Source organism: Scylla paramamosain, chromosome 13 (assembly GCF_035594125.1).
Source record: "Scylla paramamosain isolate STU-SP2022 chromosome 13, ASM3559412v1, whole genome shotgun sequence".
NCBI classification, from domain to species: domain Eukaryota; kingdom Metazoa; phylum Arthropoda; class Malacostraca; order Decapoda; family Portunidae; genus Scylla; species Scylla paramamosain.
This window is the reverse complement of record NC_087163.1, coordinates 23,759,585-23,774,584: the sequence shown is the minus strand read 5'-3', so window position 1 is coordinate 23,774,584 and position 15,000 is coordinate 23,759,585. Positions and strand designations below refer to the sequence as shown.

Below are 15,000 nucleotides of genomic sequence, written 5' to 3'. Positions count from 1 at the left end.
CCAAGCAGTAACCTGGGGTGTGACGGCTGCTGCTGCTGCTGCTGCTGCTGCTACGCCAAACAGGGGTGGCGCCTAGTGTCTCTTGTCTTATGTTACCAGGACAGCCCGCACCTCCACCATTCCCATCCTCCTCCTCCTGCTCCCCCCCCACCACCACTATGCCTCCCTCCACTTATTGCCCCCCACCACCACCACCATCACCACCACTACTACTACTACTACTATTACCCCCGGTCTACCCTCCACCACCATTGCTATAGACCCCCTACCACTATCTTGCTCCCTTGCCTCCCTGTCTACCTCCCTAGCTTCACTCCGACACTATACTACTACTACTACTACTACTACTACTTATTCCCTATTGCAATACCGCCACTCTCTTTCTCCATCACCTGTGTTCTTCCACCTCTGTACAAGCCACTTCCACCCTCCACTCCACCTCCCCCATCTGGTGTAAGTTATGTCGCCATCCCTGCTGCTACAAAAAGATGGGAAACTGCATTCTCCATCACCAACCCGCACTACAAAGAAACAAAATTCTCCCAGCCACCTCTACAGCTACCACCATCACCACCATCACAGACACGAGGGAAGAAAGCCGGCAGCCATCACCACCACCCTCACCTCAAAACTCATCATAACCAGCATCACTATCATCACCATCACCACTAATGCATGAAAGGAAGACTACAGTTAACATGACCACTACCATCACCATCACTGCAACTCTCACCACCACCATCAACTGAAAAGTCATCACCAGGAAAGACTAGAATTAACAATACCATGACCACTATCACAACTATCACTATCGGAAACTGGAGGTAGGGACACAATATTCACCACTATCATCACCACCACCATCACCATCACCACACGGCCGGGACATCCCCCTCATGATCCTACGTCACTGTAAAGGAACTGCTTCCCTCCCTCCCTCTCTCCCTCCCGCAGTCCTGGAGGAGGCATTTCTTCCCCCGGCGGGAGGGTCGCGGGGTTGTTCTCCTCCCGCCGGGATGTTCTGCGCGGCTCCCACTCACATTATGCACGGCTCTTTAACTCCTGGGACGCCTCCTCTACCCTAACCTCCCTTATTTCTTTATTTCTTTTTCCCTTTTTTACTCGTTCAATTATCTCTACGTCACATTCCTTTTCCTGTTTTTTAGCAGCCTTTTTTTTCCTCGTCTCCGTGTCTCTGTAACTCTCAGGTTTTACTTGGTTATTATAGTTAATTAGTGTTCTTTTTATTATTATTTAACGTTCATTCTGTGTAAATTATATTGTGTTTTCTCTTCCCTGTCATTACCATTTGGCATTGTTCGCTGCGCACGTCTCAGTTTTATTGCAATTACTTGATTATTTACCTTCCTTCGCACTCCGCCGGGCTACAGACACACTCTCCCTCTCTCCTCCTCACTCTTTCAATTACTTAAGCCTCTCCACACTCCTCGTTTATTCATACTTCACTCCCTTAGTTTACAGTTACACTCACTCCCCCTGTTCATTTACACTCCTCGCACCCACAGACAATGATTCTCACTCCCGTCATCCACACACTCACTCTTCCACACCTCACTCACTCCACACACGCGACTCTCCACTTCCTCTCACTCACGGCCCTACTGTCTCCTTCAGCTCCCCATACTCTGATCTTCTTGCCCTAAAAACAAGGCGCTGATCTCTCTCTGCCTCTCTCTCTCTCTCTCATCCTGAAACTCATACATGCGCGTTTATTCACCTCACGACTTCCACACCAGTGCTCACTCACTCCACACACTCACACACGCGCACACACACATGCACACCTCCATCCACACCCCGCCACCCACAACAGCCAAGCACGCAAGACAGCACGATGGCCGCAGCACCTGACCACTTACTCCTTATCTGGCCTATTAGTTCGACCCCAACCTGTTCACCCTACCATTGGAACCTGATCATTTCTGCAAAGGGAGAAAAAGAACACCGGGAATGTCTGTCTGTGCGCCTTCCCCACGCCTCCTCCTCGCCCCGACGCCCCATAACAATATTTCGCACGCGGGCAGGTAAGGCGGGCTGCCAGGCGTGTCGGGTTATGGGTGGCCGAAGGGCGTGAGGGAGATTCCAAAGCCCCCCCAAACGCCTTCCTCCCCACCCTTTGCCCTACGCCCTGTTCGACTCTTGACCAGCAGGGGCACAGGAAACGCAGGTAACAGTGCAGGTGTTTATTCACAGAAGGTGTGAACAGAAGGCTGGAGGTAGGTGATCTCTCGGCGCCAGGCCGCGCACTTCCACTTAACACTTATGACTGAAGCCTAGCTCGTTCACTCATACACGTATTCATGCCTCACACAAGTCTCGCTCATTCACTCGTTCACACAACTAGCTAACAACCACACACCTCCCCCGAGACATAAGGAAGATTCCTTATCTTTGTTATGGCTACCGTAACACATGAAACAAAGTTACAATGATTGAAGTACAGAAAACACGGTACATATACACAAAACAAACACAGCGTACAATGAACACGTACGACTAATCGTAGGTGCTACGGTGCCACCGCACCTGCAGTCGTCTCGGCTCCCTACGCTGTCGGCTGCTTCGACGCTCTGGTTGCTCTCGGCCACGGTGTACCCCGTTACCCTGATGCTCCGGGCTGCCGGGATGGTGGTGTTCCTCGTGACCCTGATGCTGAAGCGCTGCACCGCCATGAGCGGTGTGCTGCTCGACAGGAAGGGGAGCAAGAGGTCTGTGTGGGCGTAGGTGTCTTCTATTACGCCACATCACGCGACCGCTGCCCATCTTGATGAGGTAGTCTCTCCTTCGCCCAACAGCCACGATGACACCCAGGCGATCCCAGAGGCCTGTCGTGTGATCTTGAACGTCGACGTGGCCACCGAGGTGCAGGAGAGGAAGAGTACGGGCGGACGCGTCGTGGCGAAGTTTCGCTTTCTTCCTCAGTCGCTCTGCCTTGGCGTCGCACTCATCAGCAGCGCGCTGCCACTGCTGAGCGTATGAGCGATGATGAGCCGGGACACAGGACCTCATAGGATGACCGAAGAGGACTTGTGCTGGTGATCGCCCTTCCGCCCTCGGAGTGTTGCGCAGTTCCAGCAACCCGCGAGCGAACGCATCCTCGTCCAGGTGTCCCTGCTGTGTGGTCGTGAGGATCAGCTTCTTCACGGACTTGACCGCTGCCTCGGCGTGACCATTGGAGCGTGGATAATGAGGTGAAGATACACGATGCTCCACCCCCCATCGAGCCAGGAAGCGCCGTACCGATGAAGAAGTGAACTGCGGTCCACCGTCAGTCCTCAGGAGAACAGGCACGCCCGTGTCGGCGAACACACCCCGAAGGACACGAACGAGCTGATCAGCCGATGCTGGACGTGAGCATGCAGACACGTGAGGCCACCCAGACAAGCGATCTACATACACGAGGTATGTACGGCCTGCTGCGTGGAAGTAGTCTGCAGAAACTGACTCAAACACCCTGCTGGGTGTGTCCGTGTCCTGCCAGAGAGGTTCGTTGGCTTGGCTTGGTAGGAGTGGACGGCATAGTGAGCATCCAGAAACGACGTTCTCAACGTCTCTGTCCATACCAGGCCAGTACACCGTTTGTCGGGCCCGTCGCTTGGTGCGCTCCATCCCCTGATGACTGTCATGGAGTCGCTCTAGTGTTTCTCGGCGGAGGCTGTGAGGAATAAGAAGCCTCGGCCCGTAAACCACCAGGTCGTCGTCTACGGCCAGCAGACTGCGCACCGGCCAGTACGTACGCAAGCGGTGATCGAGGTCGTGGCAATGATCAGGGAAGCCCTCGATGATGACGTTCTTGAGCAAGCAGTACTCCCCGTCTCTTGCTGCTGCGGCACGTACCATTTCCACAGTCTGATCCTGGAGTGGTGCTAAGCGGACGCCGTCCTCATTGGTGGCAGATAACGCTGAGATGACCGCTGAGTGGAGAGGGTCGAGGTCACCAGAAGTAGCAGCATCCTCTTCCTCCACTGGGTCCTGTACTGGAGCACGTGAGAGGGCGTCGGGCACACAGTGTGTCGATCCCTTTTGCCAGCTTGCTGTGAAAGAATACTGAGCAAGCTTCTCCCTCATGCGCTGCAGCCGCAGGTTCTCTATTTCTCCCAACAACTTGCTATTGAGGAGAGGTATCAGCGGGCGGTGGTCGAGCACTAGATCGAAGTGAGGGAGTCCTTTCAGGTAGGTGCCACATTTCCTGACTGCCCAGACGATTGCAGCCATTTCCAACTCTATTACTGCATAGCGGCTCTCTGTGTCTGTAACAAATCTTGACCCGCATTGCACCATCTTCCACTGGTCACTGTGCTTCTGCAGGAGAACGAATCCAAATCCGTGCATCCTTGAGGCGTCAGTCTGTAGCATCGTTGGTAATGATGGGTCGAAGTATGCCAAGACAGGTGGGCTGACGAGACACTGTTTCACCTTCTCAAACGCCTCTTCATGGTTAGGAGACCAGCACCAACTGTTCTTCGGGCGTAAGAGATCTCTGAGGGGTTGTGCAGCTGCAGCCACAGCAGGAGAAAAGCTTCCAAGCTGGTTTGTAAGACCCATGAATGATCGTAAGTCGGTGATGTGCTGTGGTCGTGGGAAGTCAGAGATTGCCTTAACTTTCTTTGAGTCTGTCGTGTAGCCTTGTCCAGAAACAGAGTAACCACAGTAATCTACCACTCTTTCCGCGAATGTAAACTTCTGTGGGTTGAGAGTGATGCCGTGCTGGTCACACCGCCGCACAATCTGAATGACATGGGCTAAGTGCGCACTGTAGGTGGAGTCATAGGCCAGGATGTCGTCCACGATCTTGATGGTGTTAGGTATGTCGCCGAGAGCTTGGTCTCCTCGACGGTTATACTCGTCTCCAGACGAGACGAGACCCATAACCGCTCGCCGAAACTTGTACCGACCCCAAGGTGTTATGAAGCAGGTTAAATCCTGGTCTTCTTCTCTAATGGGGACTTGAAAATACCCCATCTTGGCATCAAGAGTGGTGAACCAAACTGCTCCGGTCCCGATCGAGGCGATGGCGTCATGAGGTGAGCGCACTGGATACACGGGCCTCTTCACGTAACGGTTGAGTCGTGTCAGGTCAACACACAGCCTTACACCAGATGTCTTTTTTGGGACAGGCACGATGGGGTGGCACCATGCCGTAGGGTAGTCCACACTCTCGATGATTCCCTTGTTAAGCAGCTCTTCCAACTGGCTCTTAATTTCTTCACGCCAATTGTAAGGGATTGTACGAGATGCTGTTACGGCGAAGGGTCGAGCGTCGTCTGTCAACTCGATGGCCATGGATCCACCAGCCATTGCACGTAAACCTTCCTTTGCTTCGAAGACGCTGGGAAAGGCCTTGATCACAGCAGCAGCGTGCCCCGCACGCTGCTGTGGCGTTGGGTCGTAGGAATGAGGCCAGCTGATCACTTCTGTGGGCGTAGATAGAGGTGGCTGCGAGGCGGTCGGGTACTTGATGGAGCTGTTGCCGGTGTGCTGTTCTTCCCTGCGTAGCGGTCGGATTTGAGCCGGAAAATCTTCGGGGAGGATTCCGAGAGCGATGGAATCGTACCAGCTAAGCAGCGCCCCCTTCACCTCCTTCACCACGCTCACAACAGTCTCAGCTTCCCTGTCGCCCAGTTGCAAGTGCGACGAGAAAGTTCCTACACAGGTGAGGGGGTGATTACCGGCAGCATAAAGTCCATCACCATCAGCGGGCGCCAAGCTGGAGGGCGGGATTCCAAGGAGTGTTGCCGTGTCGAGGCCAATAACGGTCGTTTCGGCCCCAGAGTCAGGAGTCCACGTAATCTTGTCTCTTCCAGCGGGATGTGTGGCGGTAATGAGCACCTGGGGCGCAGGTCGTGCCGTCACCGTCTTTGTGTATACGCCTGATAAGAGCTGGTATACACTGGCACTGGCTCCCCGCCTCGGGCCTGCACCGCGATGAGGAGAGACAGTTGAGGAACTCCTCGAAGCTCCTCGTCGTTTCCTCACTGTCTGCTGACATACACTCGCAAAATGCCCTCTTTTCCCGCAGTTACGACACACTTTATCTATTGCCTGGCATCCCCTTTTGTCACTGCGACAATCTTTGCCACAACGATAACAGCCCGTGGGGCTTGAGCCCCCGAAACTGCCCTTCCTGTAGTTCGAGACAGCGTTCACACCATGGCTCGAAGAGTGAGAGCCGCCCCTTAGTACTGCACTACACTGGTTAGCGCTCTCTGATGCTCTGCAAATATCTATGGCGTTTTCAAGGGTGAGTTTCTTGTTTTCCAGCATGCGTTTCAGAGCCACTTCGTCTCGTGTCCCAACGACAATTCTGTCACGCAGCTGATGGTTTATGCACTGGTCGCAAAAGTCACAGAAATTGGCGATTTCCTTTACAGCACATAAAAAGTCGTCAAAACCTTCTTGCGTTTCTTGCACGCGGGAGTAGAAGTCTCTTCTATCCATGATGATGTTGCGCTGGCTTCGCAGGTACTCACACATTGCATCGAGGATGGTTCTTAACTCCGCGTCTCTCGGTAAGCTTATCCCGTAGCGAAGTGTACGGGTCCACTCGTCGTCTAGGACAGCAGCGAGTGCCGCCCTCTGCTCAGCCAGGGAGAGACAGTCTATCCTGGCGAGGGTTACGTATCCTTCAAACTTATGGCGCCACGTGTCGAACTCACGTAAAGATGCTGACGCCGTTAAGTGAGGAATGATGGTGGCGGACGTCGGGAACCTCGCGCCCTGGGTAGACGTGCTGCGGGCTGTGGTTTCGCCTTCATTGCTCGCCGTGGTGCGACTGGGAGCTTGTGTCCCCACTCTCTCCAGCAGCTGGGTTAAACGCTCCTCGCGAGCCTGACTCTGCTCCGACTGTCGCGCTAGCAGGGCAGCCAGCGCCTCCAACTGCTTCTCCATTCTGCGCCGTACCCACTGCAGCCTTGTCCTGATCCTACTCACTGCGCCATGTTCGACTCTTGACCAGCAGGGGCACAGGAAACGCAGGTAACAGTGCAGGTGTTTATTCACAGAAGGTGTGAACAGAAGGCTGGAGGTAGGTGATCTCTCGGCGCCAGGCCGCGCACTTCCACTTAACACTTATGACTGAAGCCTAGCTCGTTCACTCATACACGTATTCATGCCTCACACAAGTCTCGCTCATTCACTCGTTCACACAACTAGCTAACAACCACACACGCCCCAAACACTCCTGCCCTGATAGCGGGGAAAGATGACCTAATATAGCAAGGGGGTTCTTCAGCTCTTCTACAAGTACTTGGTCTGACGGCGTGGTGGTGGTGGTGGTGGTGGTAGTGACACAGACGAAGTGGGCCGGTAGTGATGAATAGTGATAAAATGTAGCTACAGGTGATACGGGACCGTGGTGATGAGGCGAATGGCAATGACGCTTGACCCAGGCACAAGGAGGAGGAGGAGGAGGAGGAGGAGGAGGCGAATAATAGCAAGGAGGTATAATAAAAGGGAGTGAGGTGAATATCGTAAAAAAAAAAAAAAAAAAAGGAGGAAAACGAGATACGAAAAAAAGAGATGAATATACGAGGAATAATATAAATGAGGATATGAATACATAAGCAGAATAAGGGTTGAGGAATGGAATATAAAAGAGGAAGAGGACGAGGAGGAAAAATACGCAGGAATACATAGGAAGAACGGAGACTAGGAGACCTTTTGGCTTACTACTGCTAGAAGGGGGAGGAATAGATAGAAAAGAAGGAGATGGAGAAGAGTGGAGATAAATACAGATTAGAGATAAATGGATACGATATGAAAGGGTTAGTATATGATAAGAAAGAAGAAATGTGTTGTAAGAAAAGTGTGATTAGAGAAAAGGTGAAGGTAAAGGAGTAACTTTGTCAAGCAGGTGTTCCTTACCTCCAAAGTTACGAGCTGGGTCTTAAGTCTGCCTCACCTTGTTTATACCTGTGGCCGCCGCCCCCTACAGGCAGTGGCCGGCCCCGCCTCCCTTGTAAATCTTACAATCACCCGCCTCGACCTTCGTACCCCAAATGAGGCTCGAGGCAAAACAGGTAAACTCGGTCAAGTATGGATGGGGATGTAAACAATTACACGCTGGGGTGACCTTCCTCCGCCGCCCCACGCCTCAGCCCTCGTGCAGGTGGAGACAGTGAGAGGCAAGGTGCGGCAGGTTAGGAGAGGTTCAGAGTTGAGGCCCACCCTTGCCAAGAGCACAATGAGGCGGCCAGGCGATGGGTACACTCACAAGGACATAATTCTTAAGGTCGGACCCTCCCCCTCATGCAGTATTACATAAGACCTCCATCCATCTGTCCCCCGCTGGCCGCCATCCGTCACCAGTCATACACACCCGCCAATCAGCGCGCCACCCTTCAAGTGGGCAGGAAATGTATTCAATGTATACACTGGGACTGAGGCGCCATCATGAATCTGGTTCTGTAGTGCAGGAATGTGCCAGTCAAGTGTTTTATCTCCAAATCACGCCGCCCGTCTTGGTGGGAGGAGAGGGACTCGCACGGCAGCCTGCGTGGCCTCGCAGTCACCTTTCTAACACAGCGCCACCAGGAATGTGATGGTCGGGAATTAGCGAGGCGGGGAAGTGGTGCCGTCACGGCCGGACAGTGGAGTGTGTTGGCAGAGTACTCGTGCGTACACCTCATGGCTGGCAGCGGCCCGGCGTCTTCCCGCCCTTCTCCCAACCACCTCCAACCCTGATCCCGTTCTGGACTGGGCTCACTCTTACCCGTCAAGGGGGTGGGTCAGGTGCAGCCCACACAGGCACGTATCACCCGCAGGCGAGGTAATCGTGTTCGCCTTGGAGGGAACTCGCCTGTGCCGCGACAAAGCATCTCGCCGTGGAAAATGGAGCGTGTGCGTCACTTGGTCCCGTGCGTCACGTCATCGTTACGGACACAATCACGCCAGGCGGTCGCCCCAGGCGCCTCGCACTAACGCCTCACAATAACCCCCCTTCAGCACACAAGGGCGACACTCACACCTCCAGCCCGCCACAATCACCACACAATTACCACGTTGAGGGAGCGCCGGGCAGGCTATACTGGTGCTGCTGCTACAGCAACGCAGCCCTTGGAGACCTCGGCCCGGCCATGTTCGGGTCCGTCAGCTGCTAACGCTACGGTTTGAATCAAGGCCGTGAAAAAAGAAGAAACACTGCAGGCGAGACTCGTTTTTGAGACTCAGAGGAATAACAAGGCCACGACCAACACAAGGTTCCAAACTCTCTTTTCCTGCTATTAAGAGCACAACGCCAGGCCGAGTCAGTGGAGTGAGGCGAGGGCGCAGTGAAGGCCGCAGGAGAACGGGACTCAACTATGACACAAAGGCCTCACTTCGCCCTCCGAACTTTCGCAACACATAATGACACAAGATAAGATACTCTGCATTCCTTACCAACGAAGTCACTGTGGCTGCTGGGCTGCTGGCGCCTCCCCGCGTTGCGCGCACACACACACACACACACACACACACTGCCGCCACACAACTCACCTGTAGGAGAATAAAAACTCATTAGAGAAACAAGCAAATTATGAGTGATTATGATATAAAACTGTATTAACCAGTGATTTGCATAAGGAATAAATGACTGGTATAATGGTGGCGCGTGTGGAAGGGGACGTCCCGCGGCCGCCGCCCGCCAGTCATGGGCGGCAGCGAGGGCTCCTCCGCGACGAGACCCTCCCGACGGGCGGCACACGACACAATGCACCACGACGGACCATTAGCGCCGCGGGCCTAAAACAATTATTGAAGTTATTTAAAAGAACAAATTCATCATGACAAACTGTCTCGCCTCATTTGCATGAAATTACGAGGCCATTAAAATTGAGTGTCTACATCAGGACAATTACAGGCGTCACGTCAGTGCCGCCTCGCCCGCCCCCCTCCCGCTCCGGTACCGTCTTCCCGCCCTGCCCGCATCTCGCTCACCCCTGAAGGGCACAAGAACACACGCGCTTCAACGGCGACTCAAGCTGCACCACCAGTCTCTCTCTTGCCTGTCTCTCCCCGCCCCGCCCCGCCCCGCCCTCCCTGCCGCGGCCTTCCTCTCTCCGCGACCTAACGAGGAATCTGTAGTGCTTCACCAATGCCGGAATCCGGGAACGAGAGGGAATGTGCGAGTCACCGCGTGGTTCCTGGAACTTCCTGCCGCCCGCTGCTTCAATGGGGACCTGCCGCCAGACCCGCGCTTCCCCCACCGCTTCGACTTTCGCTGTTCCTCCCCGCCCAGCCCTCGCCGCCCTCCCGAGAGGCGGCGGGAGGACGTCTTGCTCGCGGGGGATTGATTTTGGTAAGGCGGCGGCAGTGTGCTGGTGGAGATAGGCGGAGGGGGCTCAGAGTGGTGGTGGGATGGTGTGGGGTGTGGGGGAAGGTTAAAATGGTGGTGCGGGGTGCAGTGTGTTGGTAATGGTGGTGGTGGTGGTGGTGGGGGCAGGGCGAGAGTGGCGTGTCGGCCGAGGCTTCCCTGTGAGTCACGGGGCGCCAGCGACTTCCACTGCTGCAGGAGGGAACCTTCGCCTTCCCCACCAACCTCCCCGCCCGTCCCTTCAACCCTCGGTCAGCGGTACATATTAACCCTTTTTTTGCTATAGAAATAATTACATCTTGAGGAATTTAAGAACCACCACTCACGGCGGAGGACACGCGGACATGCAGCCGCGCCACGGACACCGCCATGTGGGATACGAACGCGGCGCTACAGACCATAAAAAACGAACACGAAAGCTTATGCAGCCAGCAAGGCGACCGTAAAACTCCAAAATTTCTTCCAGTGTCGAGAAATGCCGACCACCGCCTCGCCTTTCCTGCAAATGAGTGTTGGAAGGTGGGTATGTGCCTCCCAAACCCAGAACCTCCAACTCCTCAACCCTCCCACGTCTTCTCCTCCTACGTTGGGGTTCCAGGAAGGACAGACCTGGGGCGGCGGCGGGCACCACTCCAGGGCGCTGCGGCAACCACGTGGCCGCCCGCTGGAACCTTGTAATCCTGGACGAGAGAGAGCGAGACGACCAAACCACCACCACCAGCACCACCACCACCAGCACCACCACCACCATCCGCCGCCATCATCCCCCCTCCCCCAACCGTAACCATTATTCTATAAGCTAACAGCGTCCACGCAACCACCACCACCACCAGTGCAACTACAACTTTAGTAGATACAATTGCTAATACTAACTATACTAATATTGAACTATCACTATTATATCGAAACTGTGAAACTACAAAAAGACAAAGAAAAGGTGAACTACTACTACTACTTCTACTACTACTACTACTACTACTACTACTACTACTACTACTACTACTAAATCTACTGTCTAATAATAAACACATCATCGTCATATAGTCATCATCATCCTCTCACAACCTTTCAGTTCCTTACTTCCGATAACCAACATTCCCTTCCAGACCTCAACCATTCCACCACCACCGCCACCACCACCATCACCACCACCACCACCAGCGCTGCGATTCCCAACACTGCCCCTATCTATGTCCACCCGAGCACACCTCCTTCAGGCGACTTGGGGCCTTGGAGACGGTGGGCCCAAGGGTCATTCTCGAGGGCGGGTGTGGGATTATCTCAGTATTTATTGGCAGAATCGTCGACCCATTGTCTTAGCATCCAATTACCTTCGTTCCGCCATTGTCAGGTGTTTCCGCTTTTACTCCAGACCGCCTCCTCCTCCTCCTCCTCCTCCTATTCTTCTCCTCCCATCTTCATCCTCTCTACCGTACTCATTTCGTTTTCTTCAGTCCTAACGTTGCTCTTGTTCTCTTTAACCCTTTCTTTGGTCACAGATTATTAGTGTTCCACCTCCTTTTCTTCTTCTGTCTCCTCCTCCTCCTCCTCCTCCTCCTCTTCTTTGTCCTCCTCTGTCTGTATCTCGAAGCTACAGAAATCCTTCTTATGATAGAGAAACAAAACATCTTCAGCTTTTAGTCATGAGAGAGAGAGAGAGAGAGAGAGAGAGAGAGAGAGAGAGAGAGAGAGAGAGAGAGAGAGAGAGAGAGAGAGAGAGAGAGAGAGAGATTATTACGTAGGCGTGTGGGTGGAGGTAGGCAAGGTGACCCCCGCTTCTGCTGGCTCAGTTCCTCCCCCACAGGATTGGTCATTAAAAGTGTTCCGTCATTAGGCAGCACGTGCACGGCAAGGCATTAAACTGTCGCATTCATGAGTCAAAAACTAGAGAGCCTGATCAATACTGGGCCCAACACACACACACACACACACACACACACACACACACACACACACACACACACACACACACACACAAGAGGGGAGGGCAGGCTAGCTATATAGGGGTAGGCTGTGAGCTCAGGTAGGCTGTGGGTCAAGGTAAATGTGCTGGTCTTTCGTGAATAAATACAAGTGGACAATGGACAGCAACGAAGTGAGTGAAGGCAAGTGTGGGCGGAGTGTTGGTGGGGAAAAGGGTGTTTGAAGTCTGTAAAAGTGGTGAGGGAACCATGAGCGTGGGCGAAGGTCAGGTCTGTGGGGCAGTGGATGGGGAGGTACGTGTGGAGTGTGCGGGACCATGAGGTGCGGATGGAGTGCATGAGGGTGTGGGTGGACAGTGTGGCTGGTGTACAAAGGAGCGTGTGGAGGCTAAGGTGTGAGTGGGGGCGTGATGGAGCGGACGCTATCTACCCGCAGGGACGCAGGTGTACAGGCCCATCACAAGGCATTTCCTCCCACTAGACCTCTCGCCCTCCTCCTCCTCCTCCACCTCTTTATCCTCCTGCTCCTACTCCTCAATTTCTTCCTCACCCTTGCCCTCTCACTCTTACATTTTTTCTCCTCTGTTCCTCCTCCCCATTTTCTCTCTTACTTTCCACTGCTTTCTGACTCTCCTTGTTCGCCTTCCCATTTCCTTTTCTCCTCCTCTTCCTCTTCCTCCTCCAGAAGAGCCACCGGAGCGCGGTGCCCTGGGGACCACCTCCTCGGGGATCGCCACACATGTTCTGGGCTTCCTGTTCTCGTCTTTGTCCGCTACAACAAGTTCGTACTTTCTCTTCGGGTTTACATCCGCTCTCAATATCAATATCCGTCAATTATTGTATTTACCTCCAGCGTCAAAATCGGCAACTGTTCCCGGCAGCCTCCGCCAGTCCGCCTCCCGCCGCCCACCTACGCCCACTTGATGCCGTGTTTACATTCCACCCTCAGGATAACGTCGGCGACACGACCAAAACAGCTGCGCCGACACGCACAACACGCAGCCGTTCATTTACGCTCATACTTCACCGGCCAGACTGCGCGGCCCTTATCTTCTTTCTCCCTTTTCCGCCTCCCCCTTCCCTGCCTAACAGATGACGCAAGCAGGGGCCATGCAAGCACCTGTCCCACTCGTGCAATGGCTGTATCAACATGCAAGATTCCTGGGCAAATGTTTACTTTGGTGTTTGGTCGCCAGCGCGAGGCCGTGCAAGGCCAGCAACGTAGCGGAGGCGAGGATGCATGGGCGTGAGGGGAGGAAGGAAAAGGAGGAGGGAAAGTGCAGGCAGGGAGAAGAGAAACAGAACGAAGAACAGAGAAAAGGAGAAGGCTGAGAGGGCGAGGAGTGCGGGATGAGCGTGCACGTAAGCGGACAGACGCCAAGTGTGTTTGCGGTCCCTACAACAACATCACGGCCACCCACCGCAGCCACCATATCTAACCCTACCGACACCATCGCCACCACCACCGCCGCCGAGGCCAGTCTGAAGAAGTCGACGCAGAGACTCGACACAGCCTTCCAAATGTCAGCAGGAGAGCGTTAAAGGTCGATAGAAGCACCGGCATGTCGAAAGACGCAGCGGGAGGAGGACAGTTCTGCTAAAATGTCGACCCACTCAGGCAAATACCAAGGCGGCCCAACCTGGAAAAAGCCATCGACATTTCCCTCCCAAAGAAGTCGGCATTTGGACGAAGTTGGCGAGCAAATACACTGCATCCCCCCACCTCACCACCAACACCACCTTCACCATCACCACCACCACCTACTTCAGGCAGGTACTCTTGACACCTCCCGCACCACCCGCACCTCTTTCCCACCCCCCAGTACTGAGTCGGCAGCGAGGGAACCGGGATGGAGGGTAAGAGAGAAGGGGGAAAAGGAAGAAAAGTAGCAGGCAACGGAGGAGGAAGAAGAGGAGGAGGAAAGGGACTCCGGAGAAGGGGGGAAGGGGGGAAGAACAGTGACGCAGCATGCTAGTCTTGTCTGCCGAGGAAAGTGAAAGTTGAGGCAGTGAGGCGAGGTGTTCCCTGCGAGCAAAGGGGGAAGAGGGAGTGAGGGAGAGAGGGAGAGGGGAGAGAGACGTGACATGGGAACAGGCGATTGGGTATTGAGATTGACAGAAAGAGGCTGACCTGAGAGAGAGAGAGAGAGAGAGAGAGAGAGAGAGAGAGAGAGAGAGAGAGAGAGAGAGAGAGAGAGAGAGAGAGAGAGAGAGAGAGAGAGAGAGAGACGATCGCACACAAAGAAAGATCGACTGATAGAGACATACAAAAAGACGGACAAATGCTGTGAGAAAAAAAAGACATATAGACAAAAAGAAATGGACAGATACAGCGGCACAAAGAGAGACAAACACGGGGAGAGACAGACGAGAACACAGAGACAGAGACAGAGATAAAAGCTTCAGTATCAGAGGGACAACTACCTTCACATTTGGCTACGTTAGGTTACAGGACTTTAATAGCCAGTGCCAGTCGCCACGAATTCCACACAAATGGCTGAAATAACAACAAATAATGATAAAACTAGGTGAAAAATGTACGACGTGTGTGTGTGTGTGTGTGTGTGTGTGTGTGTGTGTGTGTGTGTGTGTGTGTGTGTGTGTGTGTGTGTGTGTGTGTGTGTGTGTGTGCGGCAGGTGTTTCAGACGTCATGCTCTCTGTATACATACTACATACACACTCTGCAGGAAAAAACACATTCCTCAGCCTTTCACGCTAAACCTATACACTTGCGCACACACACACACACACACACACACACACAC

At 53.8% G+C, this 15,000-nt stretch overlaps 1 protein-coding gene across 2 annotated transcripts in view; it reads right to left on the bottom strand.

Moving 5' to 3' along the window:
• The window catches only part of LOC135106541 (zinc finger SWIM domain-containing protein 4-like), a 66,410-nt gene that overhangs the window by 24,785 nt on the left and 26,625 nt on the right, over positions 1-15,000 (bottom strand). Inside the window, exon 2 of one of the 2 annotated variants that reach the window (XR_010271355.1) lies at positions 7,822-9,495. The exons of the other annotated variant lie outside the window; for it this stretch is intronic. The gene's annotated coding sequence lies outside the window, so the exon portion shown is untranslated. Of the gene's footprint in view, positions 1-7,821; positions 9,496-15,000 lie in introns of those variants that run through there. 2 annotated transcript variants of the gene reach the window in all.